This window comes from Equus przewalskii, chromosome 1 (assembly GCF_037783145.1).
Source record: "Equus przewalskii isolate Varuska chromosome 1, EquPr2, whole genome shotgun sequence".
Taxonomy (NCBI): Eukaryota; Metazoa; Chordata; class Mammalia; order Perissodactyla; family Equidae; genus Equus; species Equus przewalskii.
In genome coordinates, this window is record NC_091831.1 from 93,823,546 (window position 1) to 93,848,881 (window position 25,336).

Genomic DNA, 25,336 nt, shown 5'->3' on the forward strand with positions numbered 1-25,336 from the left:
TTGGGACCTCTGCAAACGGGCCAGGAACTCCACACCCCCAGACCAGGCCCAGGAGCTGCAGGTGGTTTTGGGAAATAGAACTTCTCATCAGCAGGGGAGCGCTGGGAGCTGCCAGACACAGGCCTGTGGAGGACCCCTGGCCCTTGCCTCCCGGTGGGGGGGAAGCCAGAGCCACTGCAGGATCTCTGCTGACAGCTCCCCGGGTGGGGCCCAGGCTGGGTGATGGCTGTGGGCTGGTGTGAACAAAGGCACCCAGGGGCCTCAGTGTGAGCAGCTGGCCCACGGTCCTTGTCACCCGCTCCTGGACTCTCAAATAACCCCCAGCACAGGGTCGCGGATCTTCCTCCAGAGCCACAAGCCCAGGAACTAGGCCCAATTCCAACACCTCAGCCCCTTCCAGCGGGGACCCCCACGCAGCTCCCCAGAATTCTCTAGCCAGAAAACTCTTGAAGCAAAGGGGCTGGAGGACTTGGCTTAAGGGGCTGTGGGAGTGATGAGGGGCTGGCGCCCCATGCCCAGAAGGCCCCCGGGGAAGCAGGAGAGGGCGCTGGGCTGCCTCCCACTGGGGGGCCTGTTACCCCATCTGTGAAATGAGAGCAGCTCTCCCAGCATCCTTCCTGCGATAGGCCAGCCTGAGATTCCAGGGCTCCTCAGGACATGGGTTGGTGGCCGAGGTCTGACATGGCCCAGGATGCCAGCGCGCTGCCGGGAGGGAGGAGTCGAGAGGGGGCGTTGCCTGGCTTGCCCAGCCTGCTGCCCTGGCTGGCGGCCAGTCTCTGGTGGACTGGAACCCCACTTCCTCTCGGCCTCATCCTTGTTCTTGTTCCCCTGCTGGCCCAGGTCTGCTGCCCCTGCTCAGAACCAAATGACCCAGGGGCCCTGGCTGAGCCTCACCTTTTGCAGGTGAACAACCAGAGGCCCAGAGAAGCCCGGGGCGTCTAGAGACCCGGGGACTAAGCCTCAGTGGGCGCTCAGGTCGGCATGGGACCAGGGCTCTGACCACGCGAACCACAAAACCCGGCCGCTGAGGTCCCGGGCTCGACCGGTCCTCCACCCCCTCAGATGCCAGTGGGACGGGGTCCGCGGCACCCGCGGGGTCTCTCCATTTTTCCTCCCCAGAGGGTCTGCGCCCCCGCCCCTGGGGCTGCTTCTCCATGTGGGAGGCCCCTGACCGCTGACAGGCCCACTGGGGGCTGCCCGGGCGGCGACATTGGAGCGGGATCTTGGCCACAAGAGTTCACCGCACCCAGTGGGACTCGGTGCGCCCACGCGGGAGGGGGCGTCGGCAGCAGACGTCGGGGCTCCGCACACGCTCGCGTCCAGGTCCCTTCCTGAGCCTCGGCGGCGCCCCCGGACCGCCCGCAGCCCCGGCGCCCCCGAGCTGCCCCGCAGCCCCAGGCGCCGCCCGACCGCCCCGCAGCCTCCGCGCCCCCCGCCCGCCCCGCCCGCCCCGCCCGCCCCGCAGCCCCCGGAGCCGCGCTCCACTTGCCTGTGGCCGTCCGGGTGCTCAACCTCGGCCGCTCGGAGCCCCCTCCCCGGGACGAGGAGCCGGCCAACCACCGCCACTGCCCCACCAGGACCTGACTCCTCCTTCCCCGACTGTGTAAAGGGAAGTAACCTGACCCGACCACCGCTCCTCCAGGGGTCAGCTCCTAGGCCGCCCGACCAAAGCGCCGCCCGATTCCCCGCGCCTGCCCGCCCGCAGCCTCCCCGGAGCCCCCCGGGGTGGGGGTGGAGGTGGGGGTACCTGGGCTCCTGCTCCCCTGTGGCCCCTGAGCCCCGCTGTGGCTGCAGCCCCAGGGCTCCGGTCCCCCACATCTGGACAGCTTCTGCCACTGTGGGAGGCGCATGGAACCTCGCCCTTCGAGTTGAGGGGAGGAGCCCGGGTTCACCCAGAAAAAGAAACCACGCATCCTCCGGTTAACTGAATAATCTCTCCAGGGGACATAATTTACCTTTCGGGATACCTGGGGCTCAGCATTAAAAAGGTAGACGTGCGGCGGGACCGAGTGAAAAACAGACCCGAGCTAGAGGTTTGTGCCTCTCACGCGGATCCTGCTTCCAGAGGCCGCGCCCCGGGACAAGGACTCCTCCGCTCTGGGCCCCTTTCTGCGCAGTGCTGGATCCTGTTTGTGGTCATCTCCTAGGCTGCCGTGAGGAGCTAACACAAATTGAAACCGTGTACATTTATCCTCGTGCAGCTTTGTCAGTCAGGTCCAGAACGGGTCTCACTGGGCTCAAGTCAAGAGCGTCCCCAGGCTTCCTGCTGGAGGCTCTGGGGAGCATCCTTTCTTTGCCTTTTCCAGCTTCCAGAGGCAGCCCACACTCCTGGGCTTGTGGCCCCACCGTTTTCAGAAGCCGCACGGCCCATGCAGTCTCTCTGACTTTGAATCACTCCGACGGAACCCTCTCTGCCTCCTGCTTCTGCTTTTTTTTTGTTGTTGTTGTTAGAATTTTTTTTTTTTTTTTTTTTAGGATTTTATTTTTTCCTTTTTCTCCCCAAAGCCCCCCGGTACATAGTTGTATATTTCTCGTTGTGGGTTCTTCTAGTTGTGGTATGTGGGACGCTGCCTCAGCGTGGTTTGATGAGCAGTGCCATGTCCGCGCCCAGGATTAGAACCAACGAAACACTGGGCCGCCTGCAGCGGAGCGAGCGGGAACTTAACCACTCGGCCACGGGGCCAGCCCTCCTGCTTCTGCTTTAAAGAATCTTTCTGATTACATAGTGTCTATTCAGATAGTCCAAGATAATCTCCCTATTTTAGGGTTTAAAATGAACAATTTTGGTTCCATCGGCAACTTCCAATTCCCCTTTGCCACACAGCCTAACAGAGTCTCAGATTCTGCGGATTCAGGTGACAAATAAAAATGGCAAGTAATAGGATATATTGGAGTATATGAGGAAGCCATTTTGTGTGGACCTCATTCGCCCTGACCTTGTCTTTCCAAAACGGCCTGAAGGAGGCCGTTGAGCATGCATTGTATATCTGCTTTAGAGAGTCCCTATGGCAAGAGCAAAGGCCCTTGAGATAAAGGTGCAACGTCTCTCCCCCTCCCAACGTTGGCATCTCCTTGGGGATTAAGCATCTTTCTTTAGGCTGGGAACCGATTGCAGCGCTCATCTGTGACCCCCTAGCCCAAGGCAACACATCTGCCACCCCGCGGCGGTCACTGAGACGGCAGACCTATCTGCTGTTTCCATCAATCGCTATGCTGACGGAGCAGCCTCGTGACTATTGTAAAAGGGACATTTCAATCATATGTGAAACACCCTCTTTGAGGGTATATAACCACCCTGTATACCCCACTTGTTTGGAGTGCTCTGTTCCTTTGTGGAAAGACTCTCCCGGGTTATAATCCTCAGATTTAAGCTCAGAATAAACTCACCCACATTTTCATTTATAGATTGGTTATGGACTATTTTCGTCGACACGGGGAGAGGCCTCTTTGGGGAGGGGGTGTTATTGGGAAGCCACAACGTTCACGATGCCTTCAGAATCTCAGGTTTCGAAGCAAATTCAGAGATGGCCCAGTCGAATGTGCTCCTCCTCGTCATTGCTGGGACCTGTGGGACGGCTCAGCCCTGCGCTGAGTGGTCCAGGCTGTTTTCTGACTGATGCTTTTACTCTGCTCGTACTGGCTCCTCCTTTGGAAACTACAGGGGCCCCGGGGCCTCTCAGGAGCAGCCTTACCCCCTTCTGCATGTGTTGCCTTGCTCCTAAAGCCAGGCACAAGCTGACTGGAGTACAGAATTCCGAGTAAAGGAGGCTCTGAGTGAGACCCCAGCGGCTATTCCGGGTTTCCCTGCTCCCCCTCCAGGCTCCTCCTGCTGGCCCCCTCCGCCAGCATCTTGGACACAATCCCCTCTGTGGCTCACAAGCCAGGAAAGGTGCAAGCAGGCCGGGAGGGAGTATTCCCCCTGGGTTCTCGCCTCTCTGCCTTGGGCTCCAAGGGCATTTTAAGAGGCATAAATGTGCCCTGAGGCGGAAGTGCAGCCCGACTTTCTGGAGGGCCATTTGGGGAAAGGAATGAGGGTCACTGTTGGGAACGTAACCTAATAAAACAGAATATTTACGGACGAGGCTTTCCACTGCTGTGTTGTTTGTAATTCAGGAAAATCAGAAATAGCCTAAATGTTCAGCTGTGGGGGACTGGTTAAATGAAGGGTGGTCTCCCCACCTGATTATGGGCCATCCCACGTGAAAAGCAGACCATGTTTTGTAATACTCAGTGAAACCCCGGAGAATGAAAAAATAAAGATCCCGGAGTGGGGAGGCCTTCCTAGGTATCACACAAAACCTGAAGCCTCAAAAGAAAAGATTGATAAATGTGCCTACATAAAAAAATAAAAATTTCTGCATCGCAAAAACTACCACAAGCCAAGTCAAAAGAAAAACTTTAAACTGGGGAGAAACTGCAACTCATAACGTAGGCAAAGGGCTGATTTCTCTAATATATAAAGAGTTCCCAGAAGTCATTTAAAAATGAACCAACTATGACTCAAATGGAGGAAAATGGGCAAAGGCTATGAAGAAACAATTACTGGAAAAGGGGAAATTCAAATGGGCCCTTAAACACGTGAAAAGATGCACAATAACGCTCTTAAAAAGACAATTGAAAAGTATGTCTCCTAGCATACTGTTCTTCACTTACCAGATCAGTGGAGATTAAAAACATGGTGACACGCGCCATTTGCAAGAGCAGGAGGAGGAGCACTCCTGCTCTACTGGCCAGTGTGTAAACTGACTCAGCTGCCAGAGACCAGTTGGCACCGTCCATCCATCGTGAACACGTGCCCGCCTTGAGCCGGCACTTCCGCCCCCAGAAACTGACCCTGCAGACACCCTCACACACAAGAGCGAAACGGTGTGTGTACAGGGCTCGTCCCTGCAACACTGTCCATGCTGGAAGGCAGCCAAATGTGCGCCAGTCGAGATGGGGCAGCTGAACTCCGCTCCACATCCACGCAAGGGGAGGGATGGAGCTAGAAAAAAGAACTAGGATGCTCCCTATGAAACAACCTCCAAGGCATGTTGTTAAGTAACAAAACCTGAGCGCAGATCATTGTTCAAGTAGCTTAGCTATTGTATTTTGAAAGGGGGAAAGCACATAATTCGCTTTTATATGTGTATATAATGACCCTAAAGATACACAAGACGCTGGTAACACTGGTCATTTCCCAGGGAAGGACCTGGGCAGCTGGAGAACGAAGTCTTCAGTGTATTCTTTTGTTCTTCTGAGTGTTGAACCCTGTGAATAGGCTGTCTATTCAAAATATAAATAAGATTGAAAGTGCAAGACAAAAAGACCAGAGGATTAACAGATTTTATGATAGAAAAGGTTTTAAGGTCTTGTGTTTGTGGATGAAATGATTTGATGTCTGGGGTTTGCTTTGAAATAATCCCGGTGAGGAGGCAGAAGTCAGCCTGGCTGCTCAGTACAGCGTGACTTACAACAGAGGGGAATCAAAGCCAGCTCGTGTTCAGGAATGAGGGCTGGGTCAATAAACGACGGCCCTCCACATGGAAGACTGCCACGCCACCATTGCAAAAATAAGAAGTCATATTTTAAGAGGACTAGAAGAACCTGTTTGCCTTGGTTTGGTTAATAATCGTGGAGAGGGAAGACCTTTCTGAGTAGCATATGAAGCTCAGAAGCCACAAAAGGAAAGACTGAGAAACTCGACTACGCACCAGCAACCACCTCCGGATTGCAAAAGCCACCACAAGCAAGGCTGACAGGGAGCTTCACAGTGGGTGCAAAGCTGCCTCATCTCCGTCACGGCTGGAGCTGGGAGGTGGGCGAGGGGGCAGTCCATCATGCTATTGCTACTCCTTTTGAGTATGTTTTAAAATTTCCACAATAAGAAGTTAAAAAATTATTTAAGTATATAGAAACTTCCGTATAGCAAAAGTCAACTGTTACCCTGGAGTATAATATTTGCAACACATATAACAAAGGATTAATATTGTCGATGAAAATAATCCATAACCAATCTATAAATGAAAATGTTGGTGAGTTTATTCTGAGCTTAAATCTGAGGATTATAACCCGGGAGAGTCTTTCCACAAAGGAACAGAGCACTCCAAACAAGTGGGGTACACAGTGTGGTTACATACCCTCAAAGAGGGTGTTTCACATATGATTGAAATGTCCCTCCCACAATAGTCACGAGGCTGCTCCGTCAGCACAGCGATTGATGGAAACGACAGATAGGTCTGCCATCTCAGTGAACGCCGCAGAGTGGCAGGTGTGTTGCCTCGAGCCGGGAGGTCACAGATGAGCGCTGCAATCAGTTCCCAGCCTAAAGAAAGATACTTAATCTTTAAGGAGATACCAACGTTGGGAGGGGGAGGGGAGTTGCACCTTTATCTCAAAATGTCTAAGCAGATATACAGTACATGCTCAATGGCCAGAGTCAGGCCGTTTTGGAAAAACAAAGTCAGGCTGAATTAGGTTTATACCAAATGGCTTCCTCATATACTCCAATATATCCTATTGCTTGCCCTTTTTATTTGTCAATATCAATAATGTTCAAACTGGTCCTATAAGGTAATTTTTAAAAACAAAGACACCACAGTTGAAAACTGGGCAAAGGATTAGATTCAAAAAGTCACGGAAGAGGGGGACCAGCCTGGTGGCGCAGTGGTTAAGTGCGCATGGTCCGCTTTGGTGGCCCGGGGTTCGCCGGTTTGGATCCCGGGTGTGGACACGGCACCACTTGGCAAGCCGTGCTGTGGCAGGCATCCCACATATAAAGTAGAGGAAGATGGGCACAGATGTTAGCTCAGGGCCAGTCTTCCTCAGCAAAAAGAGGAGGATTGGCGGCAGATGTTAGCTCAGGGCTATTCTTCCTCAAAAAAACAAAAAAAAAAGTCACAGGAGAGGAAATAAAAGAGGCCAGTTGACACATGAAAAGTTGCTCAACCTTAGTCGTATTTAGGAAACACAGTTTCAGAAGAATGCGCCGCCAGCTTTTGCCCACGACACTGGCACAGGTGTAGACAAGTGAGAGCGAACATCTAGGGCGGCCAGGGCAGGGGCAGCGGCACGCACGGGCCGGGAGCGCTTGTGAATGCTCTGAGCACTTGAGGCAGTAAAATGGCAAGATCTGTTAAAAATGGAAATGCGCATACCCTTTGATCCCGTGACCCCGTGGTGGGGAATTTGTCCTAAGCCCAGGGGGAACCCAACCAGAACTTAAGGAAGAGTAGCAGGACGTTTAGTGCAACAGTCCTTGTCACACGGGGGAAAAGGCCGAGGTGTCCATAGCGTGCCATTTAAACAATTACACGCCCCCAGGAAGCACTACACAGCAGTTAGAGAGAAAGAGTTAACTCTGGATGCATTACCTTGGGGTGATGTCCATAGTATATTTTTAAGTGCAAAAAGCAAGTGTCAAAGTAACGCATTTCCTAGTATCCCACCTTCCCAAGGACTCGGTGCACGCACACCGTGTCGTGTCACAAGTGTTGGGATGGAGCGGAAACGCACCTGCCAAATGATTACCCAGATGGGGCTCAGGTCGACTTGATGCGGTGGGATTCCAGAGACGACCATTCATCCTTAGGCACTGGTGTCTGCTTCAAACTGATGGAACAAACGTATACTATTTCTGCAGCGACCACCAAACCATTAAAATACTATTTAAAAAAGAAAAGCAGACAAGAAAGCATTGGGAAGGGGGAGACAGTAGGGGCCAGGCCCTGCCTGCACCACGTGGGGCCCTCAGTGCCCCTGCACCTGCTCTGAGCTCGATGCGTGGGCAGAGCTGGGGAGAGGGCTGGACCTCAGGGAAGGGCAGGGACCAGCTGGAGGAGCTCAGCCAGCCTCCCTGGAATCCCCTCCTCTGAGCTGGAGGCCCTTGGGGACAGGCCACCTCTCCCCGTGAGTTCAGAAATAGTTGGGAGTAGAAGGGAGAGGGCTGCAGACTCCTGGGCTCCCAGCCCTGAGGACCCAGAGCCCTCAGTTTCCTCACCCCTCACTGCCCCCTTCCCTACTCGCTCCTCCCTCTCCCAGGGGAGCAGTGTGTCCTAGGACTGAGCACCTCCTGTGAGCAGGTGACTCAACTCAGGCCAACGCAGCCCCTGCCCAGGAGCAGGGAGACAGTGAAGAGGGAAAGGGTTATGATTATTCATTCACTCATTTGGTCTGTCAGTCAGTCAAGAAACATTTAAGGAGCACATACTGCGTGTGGCACCGAGCTCGGCTCTGGGGAGCCAGGCGGTCCCAGTCCTGGGGGACTCACGATCTACCTGGGCAATGGCAGCAGGGATCACAAACTCGAGGGTGCCAGGGCTGGGTCTGCCCTGTTTTTGCCATGCCCAGGGCATAGCACCAGAGTTGGCACTTATCAGGTGAACAGATAAACCAAGCCCCACACGACTGTCACGACAGTGAGCAGGAGGTCTCCTGGGCAGGTGGAGGAAGGGGGTCCCAAGCGGATGGACCAGCACACGCAAAGGCAGGGGGTCAGGGGCGTGGCCGGGCATGAGGACTGGACCTCCAAAGCTGGGATGCCCGGCTACGGAGTTAAGGGTGGAGAACGTGGAGGAAAGGGCACTGATGGAGTCACAGTTGCCGTTTAGAGTCAGCCTCTGGGGACGGTTTGGGGACCAGCTTGGAGGGGAGTCAGATGGGAGGCAGCGCGGGCAGGTGGGAGGGGGCAGGGCGGGGACCGAGCGCTTGGAGGAGGGGGCTGTTCCGGGATGTTTAGGCCCGGGGGCTGGGAACTGGGGCGGAGGCAGGCTCGGGGAGGGAGAGCAGGAGGCAGCTAGAGCTGCTGCTGGGGCTGCGGTGGGCGGAGCTGGGTCAGGGCTTCCTGGAGCTGAGATGTTTTTATTATTTCTCCTGGCTGTTGTTTTCAAGAATTCAGTTTGGGTTTTATTATAAAATTAATTAAAAACACATTTTTCGAAAAAAGGAGGACAAAGAGCAGCTTTTAGAGCGATCCCTCTTGGGCAGGCAGGAAGAGGGAAAGGGCCTGCTGATGTGACGTTGGGCTCAGCGGGGTCCCAGCCGTGGAAGAGACAGAAGGGACCCGGAGCCCAGCAGGAGGGACAGAGGGCCCCGAGGCAGGGTGAGAAGGAGGGACAGGCCAGGCTGGGCAGGAAGGCAGAGTGACCCTGCACCCCTTGCCAGGCTCCATCCTCGGCTCCCTCAGCAGCCCCCCACCCGTGCATGGACTGCCCCCCGCACTGCGCTCAGTAGGAGGCCAGCTTTGCAGTCGGACACATGGCTTCCCCTCGGGGTCTGACACTTACACGCTGGGCAACTGACCCCAGGTGGTGACGGACCCCAAGCCTTCACCTCCTCACTGTCAAACGGGGACAATCCCTCAGAGAGCTGCTGTGGGAATGAAACGAGAAAACGTGCACAGGGTTACCAAGGGCCGCCCACGAAAGCCCCCAGCAACACACTCCAGGACGCCGTCTGAGAAGGGTCTGTCCTCAACCAGTTGGCATGGCCCCTCTGGCCGTGCCCCTCCCTAGAGGCATCAGCCCCACTCCCCAGGAATCCTCGGCTCTGGGGCAGCCCCCCTTGCCTCCTCTGCCATCCCTCCCGGGTCCCTTCCCAGGCCCTGCCATCTTTGGAAAGTGCCCCACCTGAAATGCCCTTCGCTGGGTGCCCCTCCTGGACCAGCTCTCCCACCCTCCTCTGAGCTCCCGGCCTCTGCCCCCGTCTTTCCTCCCATCACCTCTGCAGGCCCACCTCTGCCCGCCAAGCCTGAGCCCCTCCACCCGGCAGCCCCGGTCCCTGGCTCCCCCTCGATGCCCGGGCTGCCAGCCTGTGAGCCTCCTGGCCGGAGGCGCAGCCCCAAGCAGGGGAGAGAGGTCTGTAATGCGCCCATCTTCACCCACTGGATCGTTTCCAGAGCTTCCATGACAAATTACCACAAACCAACAGCTTAGACACAGAAAGTCATCCTCTTACCGTCTGGGGCCAGAAGTCTGAAACCCAGGGTTGTCAGGGCCACGCTCCCGGCGGAGCCTGCGGGGCAGGTCGTTCCGTGCCTCTGCCAGCTCCTGGGGGTGCCAGGCGTCGTGGCCTGTGGCTGCAGCACTCCCACCTCTGCCTCCGTGGTGATGTGGGCTTCTCCGCTGTGCATCTCTTACAAAGACGCTTGTACCAGGCGTTGGGGCTCGCCCGAGCACTCCAAGATGATCTCGTCCCAGATCCTTAACTTGATGACACAAACACCCTCTTCCCAAATGAACCCCCATTCGCTGGCTCTGGGGGTTAGGACGGGGACATATCTTCTCCAGGGCCACCACTCAACCACCTCACCCAGCAGGGCCCTGCAGTCTTCCTCAGCCCCTAGGCCTCTCCCGGGCCAGCCTCCGTCCCCTCCCCACCTGGCTCACCTAGAGCAGGCCACCTCTCACCCCGCACCCGCATCACAGCCTCCCCCACCTCCAGCATCAGAGAGAAAATCAAGACGTCCTTCCACCCACCTTGGGGGCCTCACCCTCCTGGGCCCTGGAGACCTGTTTCATCTCCTCTCACCTCCCGGAGCTTCCTCCTCTAGCTCCGACAGCCTGAGACCATTTCTAGAATTCCCTTCTGTGAAACCCCAGACACCAGACAGGCTGGCGCCTTCCAGCTCAGGGACCTAGGGGACCCTCAGGCTGCAGCATTCCTGGAACTGGCCTCCTTGGAGCCCTCTGGAGGCTGAGGCCTCCACCAGCCCAGCATGGCCCCAGGCTCTTTTGAGAAGAGGCCCACCTGCCTTGGCTGAGGTCACAGGAGACAGGTCTGTCCTCTCCCTGGCACTCAGATCTGCACAGGACGTGGCCCCCGAGACTGGCTGTCCACGGGAGAAGTGGGGCCATGGGCCTGGTGGTCACCGAAGCCCATTCCAGGCTTCTGGGGGGCCTGGGTCTGCACCCGGCCGGAGGTTTCAGGAAAGGGTTAGGCCAGACCCCATGTCCATCACTGGTAATTTTGGGGATAATTTTGGGGTGTGGTCAGTGGCTGTTAAGTGTCAGGCTCTGTGTCCTGGCTGTGACAAACTGTCTCCACAATTAGATCCATCACCCCAAAAGAGTCCTTGTGCCCCTTTCAGTCCCTCCCTCTGGCCCCCCTCTTCCCTACCCGGTCCCTAGGCAGCCACTGATCTGCTTCCTGTCACTATAGACTAGTTTACGTTGTCTAGAATTTTATATACGTGGAATAACACGGTGTGCCCCTTTGCTGCTTTTGCTGGCAGAGTTGTTTTAGGATTAACCTCACGGTGCCTGGGGCAGAGGTAACACGCAAGTCCGGGCGTCGCTGTAGCGGTCAGCTGAGGCTGTGTTATGCTGCAGTGACAAACAGCTCCCGAATCCTAGCGGCCTACAACAAGGTTTCTTTCTTGTTCACACGACGTGTCTGCCATGGGTTGGATGCAGCTCTGCACCAAGTCAGCTCCACCCCGTGACCCAGGTTAAAGGAACCGCCCTCATCTGGGACACGGCTGGTCTCCCAGCAGAGAGAAGTAAACACAGCAGCACCTTCCCGTGACTCTAGAAGTTTCTTCTTAGAAGTGGGGCAACTCGCTCATGCTCAGGGCATTGAGCAAAGCAAGCAGGCAGCCAAGCCTGACGTCAAAGGTGAGGGGAGCGCCAGGCCCCCCCGAGAGCCAACAGACAGCCGAGCAGTCGTAGAGTCTAGCACAGCTGCTGTCACTGTTGTTATTGTCATTGCTGCTCAGCCCCTTCGATGCGTTGGAGACCGCACAAGGGCTCCACACAGGACCCACCCTGTGGTCTCAGGCACAGCACCCTGGACTGCGGTCCCTCCTCCCCAGAGGCCAGGGACCCCCATTTACCATTGCCCAGGTCACTGTTTTGGAAATTTACGGACTAGCTCAGCCCTCCAGGCCCCGCATCTGTCATCCTTGGCCCCAGCCCACTCTGTGTACCACCCCTTGTCACCCCTGCCCGACCTTCCACTGAGCTGCAGAAACCCTCCGGGCAGGGCCCACCCTCCCCAACCTGGCGGCCTCCCTGCACACAGCTCTCTGCACACGGCTCCCCTTCCCTCCCTGACCAACCTCCACAGGCTTTGCCCACGGCTCTCGGATCTTCCTACTCTGCTCCCAAACCTGACTCTCAGCCCGCCCCCATCCTGCTCCTCCTGGACCCACGGAGCAGGGCCCTGTGTCCACAGGCTGCCCCACCCTGGGCGGGGCCTGCCTCACCCTTCCCACGCCTCTGTCCCCTCTGGACGCCAACCCCCAGGCCCTGGCCCTTCTAACCCCAGAATGTCCCACCAGTCCTCCACTTCTCCCCATCTCCACGTCCCACCCTGACCTGCTCTCGGCCACCAAAGCTCCTAATCGGGCTCCTGGAATTTGTTTTTCTCCCTTTTCACTCATTCTCCACACCAAAGCCAGGGGGCACAACTGGACACGTGACCACCCTCCCTTGTGCCCCCCACGCCCCCCCCCCCCCCGCCCCAGACGCACACTGGCTTCCTGCCATCCTCAGGACGGACTCCGGCCCATGCCCGGCTCACGGGGCCTGGCTTCCATAACCTGCCCTGTGTCCACGCCTGCTCTCAGCTGCTCGCCAGCCCTTCATCTGAGGACTTGCTCCCCTCCTGGCCCTAAGGTAACTGGCCGATTCCCTGATGAATGAGCTGAAGTGCTGACCCAGGAGTCTGTCCCCAGCTCCACAAGGGCCGGGAGCCCTGGGCTGGCGGCACCTGCTCTGTCTGCACACAGATCTGAGGGCCGCCAACGCTGGGGTCTCTTCCAGCCTGGGGGATGGGGAGGGGGAGTGGAGGGTGAGAGAGACCCACCAGCGACAGGACACGGGTGGCAACAAGGACCTAACATTGATTCAGCTCCCACCACGGGCTGGGCACAACCCCAAACGCTTCCCATGGATTAGTTTTTTTCTTAAACCCTTTTGTTACTTTTATTGAAGCGTAACCAGCCTAGAGGAAAATACGGACTCGTAAGTGAAGAACTCAAGGACGCTTCACAAAGTGGACACGAGGGCCCGCCGGTGCCCAGATCAGGAGAGTGACCGTTCACAGCCCCCGACGCTCTGTCTTCATCCTTCGAGGGACCCCCTCCTGGCTTCTGACAGTGCCCGCTCCTTGTACCCGGCTTTGAGCGGGGTGCAACCTCACACGGCTGACCTGGCGTCGCGCTGGCTTCTTCCCTGTGGCGTGTTGGTCAGTTATCCGCGGTGGCTCCGGGGCTGTGGTTTGCTTTCTCACGGCTGTATAGAGTTCCAGGTGCTTCTTTTCTCGAGCATCCACTGTGGACGGGCACTTTGTGTTTTCCGGTTGGGGCCATTCTGCATAGCGCTGCCATCGACATTGTCGCCCACACCTTCTGGTGGACACACGCACCCATTTGGCACCACTGGGTGGTAGGAGAGCATATGCTAACTCCAGTGGATTCCACCAGACACCTTCCCAGGGTTGCCACCAGCGGGGCACGAGAGTTCTGCATGAAGCCTTAACCCTCACGCAGCCCCGGCCTGCGCTGGGATGGGCTCCCCTCCATGGGACCTGGGGCCAGCCTCCGTCTGCTTCCTGGCCTGGCTGGGACCTGAGCCTCAGCCGTCAGAGGCACCCACCTGGGAGTCTGTCTCCTCAGGGAAGGCCGGCAGGGTCTGTGGCCCCAAGGTCCAGAGCTGGCTGTGCCAGGAGCACGTTCCAGAGGATTTTTTTTCCTGTGGCCTGCTCAGCTTGGTTTTGGGCTCTCCACCTTCCTTTTGAGCCTGTGAGAGAACCCTCGTAGCCCATTAGGATTCTGGATTGAGACCAAGAACCTGACTGATTCAACGGAGCTGTTTTAGTCCCATTTCAAAGATGAGGAAACAGAAGCACAGAGAGGTTAGGTACATTGCCCAAGGTCACACAGCTGGCAGGTGGTGGAGCCAGGATTCAAACCCAGTTTATACCTCATTCAGAGTTTTATGTCTATATAGTTAAATACTTTCTCATTCACTATTCCTACAACTAGAAATCAGCCGCTATATGACTCACTCAGGGTCACACAGTGAATCAAGAAGCCTGGCCCCATGACTCCCACCCCACAATGCTTACTGCCCTCGAGCATGGAGTGAGCATGGAACTTCATGCCCGTTGGGAGGGAAACAGGAGTGTGTATTCATTCATTCATTCGTTGAACAATTATGTATTTACTAAATGGCTATTTATTATTTACTAAATATTTAATATAAATATTAAGTATTTACAAATAAGTAGTTTACTAAATGATAGCTAAAGTGGGCCAGGCACTGTGCCAGGCACCAGCAAGACAGCAGCAAAAGATCGTGAAAACAGAGGTGACATTACAGACGGTATTGTGTCAGGTGATCAGTGCCACGGAGAATAGAGCACAGAGAGGAGCCGAGAGTGACTGGAGAGGCAGGCAGGACAGGGAAGTCCTCCAAAGGTGACATTTGAGCAGGGACTCGCGTGAAGCAAGGGCGCGAGGAAGACCTCAAGACAGGCCAAGGGGACAGCCAGGGCGAAGGCCCCATGGTGGCTGTGAGCCTGGCGTGTCAAATAGCCCCGAGGCCAGTGTGGCTGGAGGGAGGAGCGAGGCAGGCAGCAGGAGATGAGGACAGACAGGCAGGCAGCATCTAGCTCACAGGGCCCTGTGCTCTGTTCCACGGCTGCTGGGAAGCTTTTGAACTCTGCAGGGCTGTGTTGTGGTCTGATGGATGCTTGAGATGTTCCACTCTGGCTGCTGAGTGATGAAACGGGCCAAAAGGCAGCCAAAGGGGAGGCGGAGAGACAGTTCAGGGCGGTGGTGGTATCCAGGCAGGACACGGGGCTGGTGGACAGGGCGCTCCCAGGCAGAGGACTTAAGCTTGGGGTGATGAAGGGCTGAGAATAGAGGGGCTGGGGGCGCCTGAGGCCCCAGTCAGGGACAGAATTGGGGACTGCAGGCTCAGAGCAAAGGGGCCACCTGTGAGGACACGTGGGAGCTAGAGGTCACACGGAGGCTGTGGGGGGCGGGCCCAGCCTGGACTCTGGGGTCTTTGTGGGGCCACAGGAGCCCAGAGCAGCTCACACGGCTGGGGTGGGGCCAGCAGTGGGGTGACCTGACAGGAAAGGGTTGTAACCCTGAGCCCTGAGAATCAGGCAGGGGCCTGACAGGAGGTCCCACTTCAGGCTGTCGCCCTGTGCCAGGCACAGCGCCATGCCAGGCAGCATCACTGTTTCACTCGCCTGTTTGGCAGTTTGGACCCAGGGATTTCCGTCCAATCCTGTAACGTCATCGTGCACTTTACACAGCTCATGGGTTGGTTGGCACTTCCTAAGGCCCAGCAGGTGGAGAAGAGGCAGGTAGAGGCCGGGAAACTCAGGATGGGGAATTTGAGTAGAAAATGCCCCAAAGTGCCCAGTCCAGCCTCTGAGTGGGAGCTGCCTCCTCGGGGACCGGTGCTGAGGGGGCAGGTCCAGCCAGATCTCCCAGCCACACAAAGGAGGTCCCAGAAAAGCTGGCTTATCAGTTGGCAGTTGAGACCCTAGCCCGCCTCAGTTAGAAAAGCACTTCCCTAGCAAGAAAGGGTGACTTCCCCAGCTGAACATGTTGCCACTTTTGATTCGTGTGGGCTTCAGCCAGCTGGGGAGCCACTCGGAGGCAGCTCAAGGGAAGGGCGTCCAGGGCCGAGTGATCAGAAGCGAGAGGCTGGAGGAGAGTGTCACTCCCAGGCTGTCCAGGGCAAAGGCCGTCGTCTTCTGCACTAGGCAGTGCCCTGAGCCTGTGGCTGTCTCTTGGCTTCCCCAGTTTCGCTGCCAGCTTGGGAGGGTCCAGACATCGGTACAAGAAGGCCCCTTGTCCCTCCACCGCAGTGCCCCAGTGGGAGGAGGCATGCTGACTCCCCAGGCCACACACGTAAGCAGTGGGGCCTTATTTTGGCCTTCCCAGGCTCGCAAAGGACGCCAAGTGCAGCAGCCCAGCTATGGCAGCCTCCTGGGCTCTCTCCTGTGCTGCCGCAGGAGTGTGGGGTCCTGGTGGCAGAGCTAACATGGAGCACCAGTAACACCCCCACCCCACATCTAGTTGCATCTAGCTCCTCCACTGATTGCTCAGGGCCTGAGCCATGCTGGTTGGTAAATATTTTGAATATCACCTGTCTGGGGGACCAATGGACCCCAGTCCTTGAAAAACGTACCTGTACTTCCTTTATATCATTCCAGCTGCGCCTTTATCTCCCGAGTTTATAAAGGCCATTCATTGCCAGCAATGTGAAAACCACCTTCAACCTGCCCTCTTGAAGGCGTGGCCCACCCCCAGGAGGCCATGGAGGGCAGCCCTGTTGCCAAGTGCTCTCAGGACCCAGGCTGAGGGCAGAGGTGAACAAGAACATAAGGTTTGTTCTCAGGAAGGCCCAACGATGCCACTCCTCATGGGAACTGTGCAGTCCAAAGATCCCCAACACTCAGCCAGTCCCGCTTGGCCACAGGCCCCCGTTCCGTTCTGGTCCTGACTGCACGGTGATTCCTCACTGTGCCTGCGGGACCTCTCGACTTCCCTGCTGGTCCGGGGGAAGGGAGTTCCAGGCTGTCTCCCGCGCTTCTGGTTGTACCAATCACAAGTTTGCTGCTGTCTTCCACCTTCTCACTGTAAGGGAAGCTTCACCTCCAGAGACTCCACCACCGGAGCCCTTTGTGTTCTACACCAATTCTCCCAGTTGACCCTCACCGCAGCCCCTTGAGGCAGGAGTTACGGGCGCCTCTTTTATGGATGAGGACACTCTGTCAGAGCGGGATTGAGACCCACACTCCTACACGACCGCCCTGAGGTTTGGCTCTGCTCCATCCCTAGGCTAGAATCCCCCCTTCAAAGTTCCCTCATTTCGCTGCCTCACTGCGGGGGGGCTCGGGGGAGCAATTGCAAACCCAGGAGAGGCCACCTCTTCCTCATGCCAGTCCCTGGCCTCTCAGCAGGGGCCCCATCTTGTTGAAAGTCCTTGACTTGCAGTCCCTCCAGTCCCCTCTCCCTTCCCCTGCCCACTGGCTGCGCCCTCAACCCTCTCCTGTCATCTCTTGGCCACTGTGCTTGTCCCCATGGCTCCAACCACCATCTCCCTGGGAAGGGCCCTCATTTCCTCTCTGCCCACTCCCAGGTTCCCAGCTGGTTGGTGGACACCTGCCCCAGATACTCTCCAAGAACTCCCCCCAAATATGTCCACATCCAAACTCAGGACTTTTCTCCCTCCCAGACCACCTCCTCCTTTCTCAACTGGTCCTCCAGTCATCAGCTCTGCCTTTCTCCTCTCCCTCATCCGCCACAGGCATCACCTGGTCCCTCCCCACCTGCTGCTCCCAACGCCATTACCCTGGTTCTCCTTCCCAAAGTGCTGAGCACAGAGCCCTGGAGAGCACAAGCTGAGTGACTGCAAGAATGAATTCCTGGGGCTGGCCCAAGGGTGCAGTGGTTAAGTGCGCATGTTCCACTTTGGCAGCCTGGGGTTCACTGGTTTGGATCTCAGGTGTGGACATGGCACCGCTTGTCAAGCCACGCTGTGGCAGGCATCCCACATATCAAGTGGAGGAGGATGGGCGCGGATGTTGGCTCAGGGCCGGCCTTCTCAGCAAGAAGAGGAGGATTGGCGGGAGACGTTAGCTCAGGGCTGATCTTCCTCAAGAAAAAAAAAAAAAAAGAATCCCTGTCTGTCTTAACCTTGCACTCCTTCAGCACTTCTTTATTGCGCGGTACAAACCAGACACTGTTCATAGCAGCTGGGATACAGCAGTGAACAAGAGGGACAGACCCCTGCCCTTGAGGGGCGTGCATCTTAGTAGGGAACAGCAACCACAACCCAAACACACAGTACGTCACAAAAAGGACAGGCAGTGCAAGGACAGGTCGTGCTGAAGTAGGGGTGCTATTTTATACAAGGTTGCCTCGGAGGCCCCTCCTCCCTACAGAGAATGGCATGGGTGTACTGGGCTGAGGTCAATCACCAAGGTCAAATGGAACATAACTCATCCAAGAAGATACACTCTTTCAGTTTTAGTAATAAAAATCCAGGGACTGTTTCTTAATCCTTTAAAATGGAAACACTTGTTGCTACCAGGCATGGGGAGCTCCGTGGTTTCCAGGAACAGGGTGGGAGTCCGGCTGAACAGCCTTTTGTTATCTTCAAGTTTGAACTACATGAAAGTGTTCCCTTTTTAAAACATTAATTCATTGAAATAGGAAAGAATTTAAAGTCTTTTGGAAATGATTAATCATTTTCATGGAACTATTTCCCTAAGGGGGACCTATCTGCATATCTGCCAGCTGTGGCCAGAACGCAGCAGATGCAGAACCCCCAGTGCTTGAGAGGGCAAAGCCTCAACCTCGAGGACAGCCATTCAGCAACCTGTGAGCACTGACGACACGCAGGTGTCCAAGTGGACGAGGAGACCAGGCTAACAAGGGCCACAAAGGGAGAGGCACCTCGCGGTGGGAGCGAGAGGGAGACACGACTTGGGAGCTGAAGAGCAGGGCCTCTGCAAGGAGCCCACAGCCCCTGGGGTCTCTCCTCCCTCAGTGGCTCTCCACCTTGGCCATCGCTCTCACTCCTGATCTTTGTCTTCAGGCATCCATCACTCTGCATCCTATCTGGAAAGCCACGGACAGATGGCCACACTAAGGAGACCCCCTACTAAAAACTGGTCCACAAGACAGAACTGAGCCAGCAGCCTGGTTTTCTCCAGACTCCCCCGGTTTCTTTTCTGGTGAAGCTGGGGTCAGAGAGCACTTCACCAGGGTGGCCCCACGGAGGTGGAGGTGGTGGGGAGGGAGGGCTGGCTCTGTATGTGGCAGAGGCCTGAATAACAGGCACTTCAGAAGACTCGAGATATCCTGACCTGCTCCTCAACGTGACAAGCACAGGGCCGTGAACAGGCCTGGAAGGCAGGTGGTAAGTGGGTGCACCGTATGGACTGAATGTGTCCCCCCAGATCTCTATGTTGACTCTAATACCCAGTGTGACCTTATTTGGAGGTGGGCCTTTGGGAGACGATTAGGTTGGATGAGTCCATGGGGGTGGAGCCTGCACTGCCTGAGAAGGCCAGGAAGAGCCCAGAGCTTTCTCTCTGCTCTGAGGACACAGCAAGAAGATGGCCCTCTGTGGTACAGGAAGCAGGTGCTCACTACATCTGGATCAGCCTGCAGGACTGTGAGAAATGCTGGCTGCTTAAGCCACCCAGTCCATGGTATTCTTAGGGCGGCAGGTTGAACTGAGGCAGGCTGTTTGGAGCACGGCCCAGCAGGCATGATGGCGTCAGCTGAGGGTGGGAAGTGGGGTATTGTCCCGTAAGCATCCCATGTAACACAAAGGCACTGACTCCAGTCTCCACAAGTTCAGGCTCCCAGTCAGACCCCGTCTGAGCATTGAGAGATCTCAGCACAGACAACAGCAGGAAGCAGAGCCTCGTTTCTCTCTCTCAATCTTCAGCGCCTAGAACTGAGCCCGGCAGTCACCAGGCACCTAGAAACGGCACAATGGAAGAACTTTAGATTTTACTTAGTGGCAGGGAGCACTGAAAACCCAGGATTCTGTACAACTTCAGGAAATCCTCAGTGTAACTATTTGGGCCAAGGATGCCCAAATTCAAGCCCGGCCCCAATTTTTATAACTGACATGTCTCGGCAGCAATATCTGTATCCTCGTCCAAAGAAAGGCCAATGAGGATTTACTCTTACTTAAAAAAAAAAACACAAAAAATCTTATGGCTTTGCTGATTGCAAGCAAGAAAGCTAGTTGGATTTGAGGCAACCTGAAGCAGTTAATGAACAAGTATTGTGGCTTGTCCAAGGGATTGAGTTTTCTGAATAACAAAGCAGACTGAGGTTGTAGGCTGTTTCCAGGGGCTGTGTGAGGGATGTCCTTGGGATCCCACTGTTGAAGTCTCCAGGACCAGTCAATGGTTTTTGGGAACCATTACTTTCTGGCAGGCAAAACATGTGAAGACCATCCCAGGAAAGCCAGGACATGCGGAAGTCCTGCATTAAATCACAAAACAAATAACTCAAGAAAAACGGCGTGGTTCTAGCTTTGTAACCCTCAACACAGCACTAGACACTCTGGGCGGCCACCTCCTCACAGCACCCTGGGGACGAGCAGAGCACCTCCTGCTCACACTCTGTGGTGGTGTCACCCGCCACCTTAGAAACCGAGCCTGTTTCCACTAGAGCTTGTGAGGAGCTACTTCACCTCTTTGAGACTCAGTTTCCTTATCTGTAAGAAAGAACATAAAATTGGGAGAAGCCATCTTGAGCAGGGAAAAATACAGACTTTGGAGACAGGCAGACAGGCAGTCTTAACTCTCAGCCCTGGGTGACCTAAAGCAGGTTACTTGACCTCGGAGTTTTACTTCCTTCGCCTGCAAAATGCAGATGAGAATGTCTGCTGTAAGGGCTGTGGAAGGACTGTGGTCATGCCACCTCTCAGTAGGGGCAAAATAAACATTGGCTTCCTTCCTTCGTTCCTGTTTCACATTCAGCAAATCTGAGAGAGAAGGATGTGAACATACTGAAATGTTTGTGGGGGAAAAAAAAATTAGGGGCCGGACTGGTGGCACAGTGCTTGGTTCGGCATGCTCCACTTTGGTGGCCTGGGGTTCGTGTGTTCAGATCCCGGGCGCAGACCTACACACTGCTCCTCAAGCCATGCTGTGGCAGTGACCCACAAACAAAATAGAGAAAGTCTGGCATGGATGTTCGTTCTGAACTAATCTTCCTCAAGCAAAAAGAGGAAGATTGGCAACAGATGTTAGCTCAGGGCTAATCATCCTCACCAAAACAAAATAAGTTAAACCCTCAACAGAACGCTATCAGAAGTTTTTACATCAGATATATTCGCCCACATTTCCCTCTTTCAACATAAGAGGGCCCACCTGCTGACCAACACTGCCCATCTCTGAGGTTATCAGAGGGCACCTGAAAGAGTGAGGACAAGAGGCTGCAGGGAGCGATGGGCACCAAGCACAGGAAGCACTGTTCCAAGTGGGAAAATACGTGGTCCTGACACACGGTCCTGTTGGGCACCATCTCCAATGGGCTCTGCGACAGCATGAGGAGGCCTGAGGAAACAGTCTGGGTCCCCGGCCAGCAGGTATGAGAAGTCCCCAGCCTGGGAGACTTGACTATGAAGGAGCAGTGAGCTCCCTAACCTCAAGGCAGCTCCACAGCAGAGCTGAGACCTGGCCTCCGAGGCAGCGCAGGAGCAGGAGGTCTGCCTCCAGGAGCAGTTTCAGCTCTAACTTCACCACCGGAAGAAAGACTCTTATCACACGAAAACATTCACAGGCTTCCAAAGCCAGCTCTGGGAGAAGGTCCCCTCAGGGGAACAGGCCATGCCCATGAGCAGAGCTCAGGGAGGGACCCCCTCAAAGCAGGGAAAAGATGCTGCACCGTGACCAGTCTCACCAGCACGCTTCCCGGGTCCCCAGCCTTCCCCTGAGCCAGGTCTGGAACAGGTGGCCCGGCCCAGGCTGTCCTGCTCCAGAAGCAGCTCCAGGGGCAGTGGGTTCCCCGGACTGACAAGACTCATCATTCAGAACGTGGCCACAGACCTGTCTGCTCCTCGTGAGGAGAATGTATTTCAAACCTGGAGAGTCGGAATTCGGAGACGGTCCACGTGTTCTACAGACACAGGGCCTCTTCCCTGGGAGGGCTGGGGTGTGCTGGAGAGGTGGCCGTGCAGGGGCTCTCTCCCCGTTAGCAGAAAGGTGGTGCGCATGCCCCAGGGTTACAAGTTGGAGTGTCCTGCACAGAACGCCTGTGAGAGCAGACGTAGGACTAGGGCAGCGGGCACGTGTATTCTGCAGGAGGCGGTGATCAGAAAGCTTGGCTAACACAGAAGGATTCTGGGTATGATAACCCTACTAGAGCCAGGGGGCAACTCTGGTTCTCCTAAAATCCCGCCTGGTGTGCCACTCAGCACACCCCCAAATCTGAAGCATCAGCCCTTTTTGAGCTATGGCACCTCACCAGCAAAAGTAAATGCTACAGGAGCTCAGAAGCCTCGTGGTGCTAAGGATGAAGCCTCCAGTCAGAGAATGCCCTCGTGAGGGGGCTCTGGGAAGCAGATGGGCTCTCAATAGTCCCCAGCCCCTGGGAGTGGCTGCAGGCGGGAGGTAAAGGGTGTGAGTGGCTTGGGCACGCGGACCCCCCATTGAGGAAGCCAAGGACCCCACACATCGGCAACGGCCACGTGCATCAGAGACCGGCAAAGCTGCACATGTGAGAACCGAACACCGGCTGGCAGTGGACACAGGACTCCGGTCCCCATGCCGTGACAGCAAGGGTCTGGGCCCAAGGCCTGACTTCTGAGGCTGGGAGTGGGTGCCATGGCAGGACAGGCTTGGCTTTGCTGGTTTCAAGGACTCCAGTTCAGTCCAGTCTTTGACCCTCAGACGAAGTGGGACAGGTTGGGGACTTTGATGTTGAGATCGCCGATGTTGATGTTCCGAGGGATCTCTGGCAGGTTGATGTTCTTCACAGCAGACACGGCCCGGGCGGGGGCTGCCGAGAGGCCACCCTGAGGAGAAATGAGAGGTGGGCATGAGACAACCCTGTGTCATCCGTTTAAGGCTTAAAAAACAAGTGAAGGGGCCTAGAAAACGTCCAAACTGAGCACACACAACATGAGTGCTGATTTTTCCTCCCTATTCCTCAAGGGCAGCCAGCAAAACGATCTTAGGTTAGATGGGGACCACGGTGTAAGACCCAAACTCTGTGCTCCGAAAGGCGGGGTTGCAGCTCATGCAGTTTTATCGCCCCAGCACCTAACAGTGCCCGGCACACAGTAGGTGCTGAAATAATCTGAGATGGTTTAACCAAGTCCTGTCCACTATTGGGGCACTTTTCAGGTTACAAAACAAAATAAAATGAAACCCTTTCTCAAGAGACTGAAGACTCACAGACAAGCGCAGTCACAGGGAAATTCTTAAGAGGAAAAGGAATGTCACAGCTCAGGGCAAGTGCTTGCCAACTAATAATGTGCCTGGAAAGAGCTGGCTTTGGAAATGTCACGTGGCACAAGATGGGAAGAAAGACATGGAGGTGGAGGAGCCCAGAGACACGGAAGGACGGGAGACAAGCACAGAGAGCCACCGGGACTCTGGTCAGCCCTCACCCTCCAGGCCCAGCCGTATGCAGAGAAGGGGAGAAGCTGACCAGGACGCTCTCAAAACCATTTCCTCTGCACTGACTGCTTTCGGGATACCACTCCAATTACCCCTCACCCAGCAAACGCCCACTCCTTCTGGTTTCCAAACCCCCTGCCTCTGACTCATTCACTATTCCTGGAAGCATCCCAGCCTGCATTTCTAAAGGAACGACAGTTGCCACAATAGCTGTGGTCTGGACAAGCTTCTTCAGCAGGCCTGCCAGCCCTCACAGCAAGAATTCCTGGTTTTGCAAGATCAAGTTCCTTTACACAAAGCAAGGCAGCTCTTTAAGACACCCAGGTAATTAAAGAGGTAATCTGCTCGCCTGTTTCTGCCACATGTGAAGGAGTATCCTGTAACCTCTGCTCCCCGAGCAGGCGGACAAGGCAATGGAGAGCCCTCAGGGGGACAGGACAGAACCTACTGTGAGCATCTGGACCAAGCCCCGCACCAGGTTGGGGTGGATCGGGGCACGTTATCTTCAAACTCAGCCCAAACTCTACTGTAGCTTTTTATAAGCCCAACTGGAAATAAGGAAATTGCTAACTCTGAGTCTAAAAGACACCACGAGAAACGGCTGCTGGGAGGCCAGACTCACACAGCACACAAACAAGGCAACCACACGGGAATCGGAGAGGAGGATTCTGGGTCCCTCCAGGGAACGTGTGGCTGTGCGAGGAGGAATTACAACCACAAACATGGGCAATGACCCCCAAGCCAGAAGCTGTTTGCCTTCCGTGCCGTCTGGCTTTCCTTTCACACCTTTAGCCTCCTTCTTCCCCGTTTAATTCTCAGGACGGGCTTTCCAATAGATGAGGTTTGATGGACTCAAGGAAGACAGAAGATGAGTAGGAAACGCTCCTATGGCCCCACAGCGACACAAACCAACATGCGGATCCACTGCTCCTCCCCCAGGTCTTCTCTAACTGCCAGGGCAACAGCGCAGCTGCGCACTCACCTCGGATTTCTCCAGCCTGTTCTGAGCTTCCATCTGAGCCACGATTTCATTCATGTTGGTTTCCAACACCATCCCACCCATCACCACCTCCTGGAGGATGTAGTGTACCTAAACAGGACGCAAAAACAAGGAGGTTAGAGCACTGGGTGGTAGGCAGGGGGGGGCCCCAAAGGAAACCTCGTGGGCTGTCCTGTGGCGGCAGAGTGGCCAGACTGGGCACAGCTCCTGCTTCACAACACACACCTGAGCCCCCTGGACGTGAACTGCTCAAGTGAGACCACAGGGGTCTCCCCCATGTCCCCGTGCATCATGACATGAATCCCACCGAGAAGTACTGGAGACGCCTGGTTATATAGTCAGGAGGGGAGGTGGTGGCTGAGAGCACAGCCTCCGGAGGCAGACAGACCTCGTGTAAATGTCAGCTCAGCTCTCTCTCAGGTGGCTGACCTCGGGCAAACGATCCGTCCAGGGCTTCAGCTTCCATCAGGACTGAGGTGAGGACGGAATGAGATGACCTGTGTCGAGCACCTAGCCTGCTGCTTGGCACACAGTGGGTTCTAAAGAAACACCGATGTCCTTCACTACTAATACCATCACCATCAACACCGACTGGCACTAAGTGGGTCCAGTTATGGATGAACCTTGAGGACACTATGCTGAGTGAAAGAGCCAGACACAAAGGACAAATATGGTACGATTTCACTTCTATGAGGCACCTATGGTCAAAACCATAGAGGCAGAAGGAGAATGGCGGTTGCCGAGGACTGAGGGGAGGGGGAATCGGGAGTGGTTGTTTAATGGGGATAGAGTTTCAGTTTTGCAAGATGAAAAGAGTTCTGGGAACAGGTTGCCCAAAAAGTGTGAATGTACTTAACACTACTGAGTCGTGAACTTAAAAATGAAGACGGCAAACTTTAAGTTACGTAAATTTTACGACAATTAAAAACATAGGTCTCTACACCAGTACTGTCAGTATTCGTTCCCTCTGTTTAACAAAGCCCTTCTTCCTGGGGGAAGTCGCACTTGCTGAGCATCCACTATGTGCTCAGCACGTGAGACGTAACTTATTTTAATTTTACAGCATCCATCTGAGGCAGGTAATGCTATCTCCACCTTATATATAAAGAAACCGACACTTGGCAAAGTCACCAGACTATCCCAGTGTCACGTATATGAGCAGCAGAGCTGAGCACTGAAGCTGGAGGTCAGACTCCAGAGCTCACGTTCCACCCCTTCCACCAAACCACCTCAAAA

General features: G+C 55.4%; 2 long non-coding RNA genes across 2 annotated transcripts; both read right to left on the reverse strand.

Annotated features, from left to right (window-relative positions):
• Positions 1-5,999: 5,999 nt before the first annotated feature.
• On the reverse strand, positions 6,000-12,374 carry LOC103558638 (uncharacterized). Its single transcript, XR_546786.2, has 5 exons — positions 12,294-12,374; positions 9,934-10,183; positions 9,264-9,348; positions 7,495-7,643; positions 6,000-6,304 (listed from the first exon to the last, which is right to left on the reverse strand). It is a non-coding gene; the product is annotated as an uncharacterized lncRNA (long non-coding RNA).
• Positions 12,375-17,636: 5,262 nt separating this feature from the next.
• On the reverse strand, positions 17,637-24,222 carry LOC139083062 (uncharacterized). Its single transcript, XR_011539566.1, has 2 exons — positions 24,083-24,222; positions 17,637-22,493 (listed from the first exon to the last, which is right to left on the reverse strand). It is a non-coding gene; the product is annotated as an uncharacterized lncRNA (long non-coding RNA).
• Between the last annotated feature and the right edge of the window lie 1,114 nt (positions 24,223-25,336).